Genomic DNA, 10,977 nt, shown 5'->3' with positions numbered 1-10,977 from the left:
CGAATAGCCAAGTTGTTTTGTAAAATGTATTGTGTGTGCAGACCTAGTGTGTATGCAAGGTCCAAAATGCAAGAAAGCAAACTAGAGCAACCTAGAAAGTAAACCCTAATTGCTTGTAAATGATAATGCAAATGCTCTAAATCAAGATGCAATGTGATTTAAAGCATGAATAAATGATATATCAAAGCTTATGTAAGGAAATGAAAACAATATGAAATCATACCCAACCCTCAAGGGAGGAGTACAAGCCAATCTTCAGTCGGTAATCTCCTATTGTTCTTCAATGCCTTCCAAGCCCTAATTGGATGAATGAATGAATTTGATAGATGCTTGATAGAATGATGTTGATTGTTGTTGAAGTCTTCAAAGATCTGCCCTTTCGCTGCATATCCATTTCCTGGAAACAAAAATCTGATCCCTTCCAATGAGGAAAGAGAGCTTTTATGTATGAAACCCTAGGTCGTAAATTCGTATTTTGGCTGACCTAGAGATTGAATATCCCGCCAATTTATTGGGGTTAAGCTTTATTTTATGATTAGATCATGCTCCCAAAATTTCGGGAAAAATGTCCGGGACCATGTTGCACGGGCGCCATGGTCCCGACAACTTTTCACCAAATTTTCAGGGCCGTCGGATATGATGATTTTAGAGAGAATCTCGAAGTTACAGGTGATTTTGAGATGTTTAGACCCCGAAACCAAACCCCCAAGTTCGAAATAGGACTTAATTAGGGTTTTTGATTAAGTGATGTATTGGAGGAATAAAATGCGAAGGGCATGCTTTAGTGAAAGGGCCCAACTTTATGATGTAGAGAATGATGAAATAAGACTTTAGACCTAATTAATTTGATTAATTAAGTGCTTAAGGAGAAATACAATGCAGAATGCAAAATGCGCTAAGGCGGGTGCTAAACTAGGTGTGAAATTGTACCACCCTAGTGAGTGCGTATAATTTACGACGCTACATTTAGCCCCCACTTTAGCGGTCATATGAGTACTACGTGCATATGCAAGCTAAAGTACAGAAAAGTAAACATCATTTGAAAAAAGGATATATCCATAAGTCATCGGACGAAGCCCCCAGCGGTATCTGCAGTACACAGTTAGGAACCGCACCCTACAAAACAAACGTTAGATCACAAAATCACCTAATGCTTACTAGGGAAAGTGATGAAATCTGTGAGTAGCTATATGCCCCCCCCTGTTTCGACTTGCTTATTTAGGGAGGTGAAACAGGGTAACATGTTTACTTGCGACAAATTGTGTAATAGAGTGTTGATGAGGGGTGTTCACTAAATAGGCTTCATCAGAGCACTTTTTGGAACATCCCGAGAGTAGGAGAAGGAAAATACGATTCCAACGCAACAAACGGCTCGAAAATCGCATCTCCCAAACCCAAGTTATGATAAAATGAATGATAGGGGAAAAATTAGGGTTTCGAGAAGTAAGAATAGAAAAACGATAGTATATACTTCGAAAGTGACACTTGTATTCGTCACTTTGCCGATTTCAGGATACTATTCAGTGCAGCAGAGCCCACCTAGTCATCATGCCTTCACGATGACCGGAGCGTCCCACGAGGATCGAGATCCTGCGCCAGGCCGTGATCGACGATGAGCCACTGGACGAGGTGAGTTGACTGAATGTTTGACTTTTGATTTCTCGCATGTTTGATTTTTTCGTGATCGAATGCGGACCTTAAATGCCGATCGGGGCCCACCTAGGGCCCCATGGTCCCTGAGGGGCGCCCTGGTCCCCCCAGGGCGCCATGGTCCCTGACAGGGGCGCCATGGTCCCCCCAGGGCGCCATGGTCCCTGACAAGGGTGCCATGGTCCCTGCAGGGCGCCATGGTCCCTGACAGGGCGCCATGGTCCCTGATAGGGCGCCATGGTCCCCAATCAGGGCCTGGCGAGGGGTTACAAGGCAAGCATTCAATGTTCAACAGTTTGCATTTGCGATTTCGATGATTGAGTACTGATTTTGGTCATGTTTTCGTTTTGCAGGGTCTCCCATACATGAGAGAGCATACAGCGGGACACATCCTTCGCACTTTGCGAGACCAGATTCCACGGCTGACTCAGTCAGAGAGAGACACCCTATCGATAGTAGGATTGTGGTACATGATTCTTATGCCGGCCATTCGATTTCATCCTGCGATGCTGATGGCACTAATGGAGAGATGGGATCTTGACACCTGCACCTTTCACCTTCCGGTAGGAGAGCTGACAGTCACACTCGAGGATGTGTACCGTATACTGCGTCTTCCTATCAAAGGAGCGACAGTCACATATGCGACTGATCGGGTAGCAGAGGATCATCAGAGGGAGCAGATGTACTGCATAGGGAGAGTCATGCCGAGCGAGACGAGAGGTCGTATCATGGTCAGCTGGCTCTTACATCCTACAGGAGAGTTTATGCATGGGGTCGGAGTATGCTTGCACATCTCTATCACGACCTTGAGGAGTATGTATTCGGACAGGGTTGTAGTTTGATGACATGCACACTTCTGCAGGTGTGGATCTTAGAGCACTTTACATGCACCAGGCCCGTCGGCTATCCACTGAGTATAGCGAGCGAGCGACCTAGGGTGTTCGCTTATCCACTGACCAGCGAGTGGAGATTTGGGGATTTGTTGTATTGGAGAGTGACTATTGACAGACTGACATTTGAGGTGATAGTGTGGAGACCTTACCTATTGATGCACAGATGGGATGGTATGGAGAGACAGTTAGCATGTTTATAGAGGAACCGCCTACTGCGAGGACGATATGCACACATCATAGTCCCCTTCTACTTCGACCGAGTACGGAGGCAGTTCGGACTAGAGCAGTGTGTTCCAGCCGATGTGCCCATCTATACTCGACACTCACGGGTCCTTCCCAAACCTAGAGCAGTAGCGAGACCGACGGTGGATGATATCGAGACGAAAGACTTGGAGGGATCAGATCAGGATGTAGTCACTGACTATTCTGCAGAGCCTGGAGCACAGCGTAGATATGTTTCATGGTTCATGAGATCATATCCAGGTCCTATCTTTCCACCAGATCATCCGACAGGCTATCCAGGCCCATGGAGACATGGAGACCGAGATGAGGACGAGGGATCCAGGTCAGAGGAGTCAGATGAGGGAGAGGGTCATGAGGAGACGGGAGATCCTGATCCACCTACAGGCGATCAGCCCGGTGATGAGGAGGAGGATGCAGATAGAGAGGAGGACGAGGAGGATGCAGGTGATGATGCGGATGAGGATGAGGATGATGAGGAGGACGACGAGGAGGATGATAGAGATGATGAGGAGGAGTCGGATGCAGCTCCCCACCATTCAGGAGACAATACCATAGCTCTGGATCCACCTTTTATTCCCCAACAGGCAGAACAGGAGGCGATACAGAGACCTGTCACTAGTACCGTCCAGCCTACACCCATCGTGGATAGAGTATTCAAGCGAGGGGAGCCTAGCGGTTCCCAGTCACAGATGCTACCATATCATGATCCCTACTGGCGCGAGGGAGACCCAGGTATAGTAGGTCTATATTGATTGATTAATGCTTTGATGATATAGAATGGTACTAACAAAGATCTATTCTACTGCCACAGCTAATGTGCAGGACTGGCGTTCCTTGATTCAGCAGGCAATGACAGACATTTCCATGATAGCACAGATTCCTAGTTCCTCACAGATTACGTACAGGCCTCAGGGGAACGCGGGTCGGCATGAGGATTTGTTTTTCCCATTCCGATTACAGGTAGATATATGGAGGGAGAGAGAGAGAGAATCCTATCAGAGGATCTCCGTCAGGCGCGGCAGAGAGAGGGAATCCTATCGGAGGATCTCCATCAGGCGCGACAGAGAGAGAGAGTCCTATCAGAAGATCTCCATCAGGCGGGGCAGAGAGAGAGAGTCTTATCAGAGGACCTCCTGCAGGTGCGGCGAGATCTAGTAGCGGCTCAGACCGAGGCTACCACCTATCGTGCGATCCTCATGGATAGGGATCGTAGGAGTTCCTCTCGGAGTCAATCACGATCTGTATCGCACTACACACCCATGGGTCCACCTCCACGGCCAGATCAAGAGGGAGCATCCAGTCGACACTCTCCAACCACTAGCCCTAGGGATAGGAGATGATTGTATGATGTAAGAGAGAGGTCACATTTTGGATATACAGTGACCTATGTTTGTACACGATCCACACATATATATGTATATATACATGCTTCTCGTTCTGTCTCAAATGTGTTATCTTTAATGCCTAAAACAATGTATATTTTGTTTTGATTAAATCTAATACATTTGGTAAATGTACATGTATGTTCAGAATTTAATTTCTATGTGATTGATTTCTCAATGCTCCATGATTAAATTAATACATGTGTGACTTAACTAAAATATTTAATCAAGTACGACATTGATGATAAGGAAGAAATATGCATTAAGTCTAAGAATCATACAACTAATGTGATTTAATTTTGAACTTAAACACAACATGATACGATTCTACTTAACACATAAAGACATTGTATAATATGCTAACATAAAAAAATGTAAATCTTTTACAATTTACATAAATGAATTCAAGACAAACCTATAAAGTAAGAAGACATGCTTGTCAGGAACGAAGCAATATAGATCAAACATCATAACATTTAATTCTATTTTGCTTTTAATTAAGAAATACTAACATATTATCCAATGTTGAAGAATTGAAAAAGAAGATAGATGAAGAAGTGAAGAATTTAAGCATAATATCTACACAAGTGCATAGCATTGATAGGTTCTTTAAGAGGCGTACCGTCTACATCCGCTATTTTGTAAGCACCTGATCCATAATCCTCAATAACGATATATGGTCCAAGCCAATTAGGACTAAATTTTCCCTTTTCGGCCGGCAAGGCATTCACATTGCGCTGATTCTCATAAAGGACTAAATCACCTACTGAGAAGGAACGTTGAATAACCTTGTCATTATAGCTTTGTTGTAGAGTTTTGTGATATGCTTGAATATGCTCAAGAGCGTTTATACGCTGTTCATCAAGCATCTCAAGCTGTTGAAGTCGTTGTTCTCTATAGGAGTCATCATCTACTATACCTTTAAGAGAAACCCTAAGTGATGGAATTTCTAACTCTAAGGGCATAATAGCGTCAGCACCATAAACAAGATTATAAGGAGTAGTTCCCGTAGCAATTCGTACACTCGTTCGGTAGGCCCAAAGAGCGTAGATTAGCTGGTTACTCCAATCCTTACCATGCTTATTTACAGTTTTACGAAGAATTTGCTCAATTATCTTATTGGATGATTCGGCTTGGCCATTTGACTGAGGGTAATACGGTGTAGAAAATCGATGTTTGATATGATACTTCTCAAGGAATTTCTTCACGTCCTTGTTCTTAAACGATGTTCCATTATCTGAGATAATAGTGGAAGGTATACCAAATCGAGAAATAATGTTTTCTAGAAGAAATTGACAAATCACTTCAGCAGTAGTAGAGCGAAGGGGAATAGCCTCTACCCACTTTGTAAAGTAATCTGTTGCAGTTATAATGAAGGTGTGTCCTTGAGATGAAGGAGGAGAGATTTTTCCAATAAGATCCAAACCCCATGTGGAGAAAGGCCAAGAAGCTACTTGAGAACGAAGTTCTTGGGCAGGAGCATGAATCAGATTATTGTGTTGTTGACATTGGTGACATTTCTTAACAAATGAGAAGGAATCCTTCTGCATAGTTTGCCAATAGTATCCCATACGAAGCAACCTATGAACCAGGGATTTGCCCCCAAAATGCCCCCCACAGGCACCCGAATGTGCCTCTTCAAGAGCAACAGGGATTTCCGACTTGTTAAGACAACGAAGAAGAAGACCATCATAACCCCTTCGATAAAGGACATTAGAAAGGATGATATACCTAGCAGACAGCTTGCGGACTCTAGCCCTAGTGTTCCTATTAGCAGAATCAGGGAAGGTACCATCGGTCAAATATCTTACAATATGCGAGAACCATTCATCTGAGTCTACAAAGTCACAACATGTTACCAAGCTAGAATCATCTTCAATAGCTGGAGAAGTAAGATTGTGAATAACGAAGTTAAGATCGACCATAGGGTCCTCTAAAGATACTAACGAAGCCACACATGCCATCGCATCCGCATGTCGGTTATCTTTTCGAGGGACCGGTTCCATGGTATAAGAATCAAAATTTTGTAATAAAGATATAGCAAGGTCTTTATATTGTGATAATTTGTCTTGTTTTGCTTGATATATTCCTGTTACTTGTCTTATAATTAATTGCGAATCTCCATAGATATGTATGTGTTTTATATTAAGAGCTAGGGCTGCTTTTATTCCTGCTATAAGAGCCTCATACTCAGCAATGTTATTGGTACACAGGAAATTTAGACGATATGATAAGGGAATAGGTTTCTTTGTAGGAGAAACCAAAACAACCCCTGCCCCCGATCCCGTACGACACTTAGAGCCATCAAAATATAACTCCCAAGTTTCATCTTTCTCTATAGAAAGAATGAAATCATCAGGAAAGGACTCAGGGTTAGGGAATGAAAAAGGTGAAGGAGCCTCAACTAAGTGATCAGTCAACACTTGTCCTTTAATTGCTCTTTGTGAAACAAATTTAAGGTCAAATTCAGTTAACATCATAACCCACTTAGCGAGACGTCCTGATAAATCAGTTTTAGAGAAAAGATGCTTCAACGGATCAAACTTAACCATGACATGGACTTCTGAATTTAAAAGATAATGTCTCAATTTCTGAGTCGCAAACACCACGGCCAAGCATTGTCTTTCTATCGCAGAATATCGGGTCTCATAATCGAGTAAGATACGACTTATGTAATAAACCGGACACTCCTTACCATCTTTATCATGTTGTGCTAACAATGCTGCGAGAGCATGAGAAGAAGCAGCTGTATACAGGATAAAGGGTTTAGAAGGTTCAGCAGGTTGAAGAATAGGAGGACTAGCCAAATACACTTTTAAATCTTCAAATGCTTGCTGACAATCCTCATTCCACTGAAAAGTGATATCCTTTTTAAGGAGTTGAGTAAAAGGAAAGTTACGATCCGCAAGCTGAGACACAAACCTACGAATAGCCTGAATCTTTCCTTGTAAGCTTTTAAGTTGAGATACATTTCGAGGAGGTGGCATGTTAACAATAGCATCTATTTTCTTAGTGTCCACCTCAATCCCACGATGCGAAACTATGAACCCTAATAGTTTTCCACTATCCACACCAAAAACACATTTTCGGGGATTCAAGCGCATGTGATATTTACGAATTCTCTTGAGGATTTGACGAAGGACTTTAACATGATCCATGCGAAGAAAGGATTTAGCCAAAATATCATCAACGTAATCCTCTAAAATCTTATGCATATAATCATGAAAGATAAGGGTCATCGCTCGTTGATAAGTTGCACCGGCGTTTTTAAGTCCAAAAGGCATCATTATCCAACAAAACGTACCCCAAAGAGTGGTGAAAGCGGTTTTGTATTGATCTTGAGGGTTAATGAAAATTTGATTGTAGCCTGAAAAACCATCCATGAAGGATAAGAGGGCATGTCCTGCCGTAGAATCAACTATCATATCAATGTTTGGAAGAGGGAAATCATCTTTTAAAGAAGCCTTATTTAGATCCCGAAAGTCGGTACACATTCTTATTTTGTTATCTGGTTTAGCCACAGCGACAATGTTTGAAATCCATGGGGAATAGTCAATAGGGCAGATAAATCCAGCCTCCAATAATTTTTCAATCTCAGCTTTAACAAGCAGAGCTATCTTAGGATTCATTTTTCGAATCTTTTGTTTCACGGGCTTAGCATCAGGAACTAAGACAATATTATGAGTAACAATCTTAGGATCTATACCAGGCATGTCAGAGTATGCCCAAGCAAAAATCTCAGGGAATTCATGCAATAGTTCTTCATATTGTTTCTGTTCCTCTTTATCCAAACATTTTCCAATTTTAATGATTTTTTCTTTGTTGCAAGGATCCATCTTAACATCAGTGGTATCACTTATGAGAATATTACTTTGTTGAGGAGTATCCTTTAACTGAGGGAATTCTTTCACAGTCTTATCATTATCAATCTCTTTTCCAAAATAAGCTTCAGTATTCAAACAATAAGGGAGTCCCCTATTGTGATGATAACGAGGAAGAGTGTCATAGGCTCCCAAGAACTCAGCTAAAGCGTCGTCGGTAGGGAAGATATCTAGAGCACAATCACCCGAAGAATCCTCATCAATATACTCAGGGTGTTGTATTGATAAAGATGTAGAGATGGCATTAACACTAATGCATGGTCTTTTAGAGGCTTTAGTACGTCTGCAGGGATTATAGCCAAGTCCAAAGGCATAATGTTGAAAATTAGTCTCTAGAGGAACTCTAATCCCTTGTTCATTAGCACCACAACCTTTTCCATGATACCCATGCTTAGCAAAAATGCGAAAACCACGACCATAGCGATCAGCCATTTCAGGAAAAGAAGGTGGTTTTTCATAAGATAAAGAATCAAACTCTTCATAGTTATAGATGTGAGAAGAGGAAGTTTGAGAAGCGGCCACAAAATTATTACTCATAGCTTCAGGCAGGGTTGATTGACTTTTAACTTCTTCTTTCTTTTCAACTTTGTGATTTCCAGCTTCTTCCTTCTTTTCAACTTTAAGTTCTCTAGAAGGAATCTTATATTCACCCACAAAGGTAGGGTTAAAGTCAAGAGATCCCCAATCATCTTCTACAAGAACCTTCTCAGGATCAAAATCCTTTTTATGTGTAGTTTCAAGCCGAGAAGGATCTTCCTTAGGAATTCCAGATTCATCCCAAGGATTTTGATCATCGGAAAGCGAAGACTCATCGATTGGTTTCTTGTTTAAAGAGTCATCACTAGACGAGGATGGCGTAGAAGAATCTCCTTTGGAATTAGATGTTTGTAGACAAGCTTGAAAATTAGTATCACCCATCAAGGTATATGTCTTTTTGTTATAAATGAATTTAACTTGTCTATGCAATGTAGAGGGGACAGCTTGCATGTTGTGAATCCAAGGCCTCCCTAATAACAAATTATATGTTAAATTTCCCGGCATAACATGGATAGGAGTAGGCAAAGTAACAGGTCCCACTGTGAGAGGTAAGGTGATGATACCCAATGAAGTCTTAGCCACATTGTCAAAACCACGAATGGAACGAGAGTCAGGCTCCATAAGAGAAGTATCCACATTCATCTTATGTAATAGATTGATGCTACACACATTAAGGCCAGAGCCATTATCTACTAATGTTCGTCTTATAGCAGTGTCTTTCATGACAACCACAATCATCAAGGGATCATATTGTTGTTGGACTTCACTAGTAGGCAACTCATCTTGCGTAAACACAATTTGAGGTTTAGGATTCATCACAGAGTTAACAAAAGACGCTATATTACTAGATGTATTCGGTGGAGGAACATTCAAATCTTTCAAGGCATCTTGTAACATTCCATGATGAGCGGAAGAAGTTTGAATCAAATCCCAAAGGGATATCTTAGCAGGGGTAGTTTTAAGTTGTTCTATGAGATCATATTCCTTACCCATAACTTGCAAAATACGAGGAGCTTGAGGAAGGATTGGTTGAGGATTAGGAAGCGAAACTGGAATAACAGGAGGAGGATTGGGTTGCTTATTATTTCTGGTATGATAAGTATGGGCAACCGCATGATAACTCTCTCTAGTTATTTGCTTAGCATAATTGTAAGGACTTATAGGTTGTCTTCCTTGTACGGTAATGATTGGTTTATTTGGAGTACCAAAGGAATCATGATCATACCTCCCTTGGACAGTAAGGAGAGGAGTCTTAGGAATTTGAAAGGTGGGAGAAGGACAAGCACCTTGGACTTCAAAGAGGGGTTTTTTATATTCATTCAAATTTATCATGTTAACCAACTTAGAGATCTTGTTTTTGTTTATAGGTTTCGACAAAGCCACAAAGGCATCATCCAACAAAGCATAATCATATCGGTTAAAAGGTTTATCTTTTGATTCAAAAGGAGACATCTCCTCATAGAGGGGATTATTGAAAACAACCATGTTACTAGATTCAGGGGAAGAGTGGATAGGAATGTATCCTTGAGAGGAATCATTCGACTTATCTTTCTCATCACACCTAAATGGCATAGTAACAAGGTTTATGAGTTTTTGGTAAAATGAAGGTTTAGCATCCTTAGGGTTTAAAAACTCATCTAAAGCTTCATCTAATTCATCTTGGCTATACTCATAATAATCATCAAATGCATGAACATTTTGCAAATAGAAATCTGACATTTTGAAAAGATTGCATAAAATTTAAACACACAATGCAAAGAAACACAAGTTCTCTCTTTTTTTTTTTCTTTTTTTCTTTTTCTCTTTTAATGAAATGAAATGAAAACACACTAAATCTAGATCTAGATCTAACAAATGCAATGCAAGAGGAAGCAATGATAGTTTCACGTCGGGTTCACCAAAATGTGTAGGGGAAAAAGCGAGACTAGGACAATGTACCCTAATTCTAACTTTTGACACACATTGCGGAATACGAAAGAGCCTAGAGATATCGCACGGTTGGCTACTTCTTTTGGTGAAAGAGAGAGCCACGGGATATCTATTAGGATTTCTATTCCCTTGTTGAAATTGAAAGCTAAAATGATACAAGTTCAAACCCTAACCTCGAAATGTAAGTATGAACTAGTAACAAGTTTGCAGAATTGAGATTAAACAATAGACAACTGTAAATGTAAGGATAAAATAAGAATGCAGATATGTACCCGGAGTCGAAATTGGACTGAAAATGTTCGGGACGGGGGCGCGGGCGCCGCTGTCCTGAAAACTGCACCGGAAACCACTGTTTTGCACCCTGAAACACTGTCTGGAAACTGTCGGAGAGCTATCTGTCCGGAGGACTAGGGCGCCCAGCGCCTCTGTCCCAGGGACCAGGGCGCCCATCGCCCCTATCCT

The sequence above is a fragment of the Cryptomeria japonica genome, chromosome 9 (assembly GCF_030272615.1).
Source record: "Cryptomeria japonica chromosome 9, Sugi_1.0, whole genome shotgun sequence".
NCBI classification, from domain to species: Eukaryota; Viridiplantae; Streptophyta; class Pinopsida; order Cupressales; family Cupressaceae; genus Cryptomeria; species Cryptomeria japonica.
The sequence above is the reverse complement of the archived record's forward strand: the minus strand, read 5'-3'. Positions refer to the sequence as shown.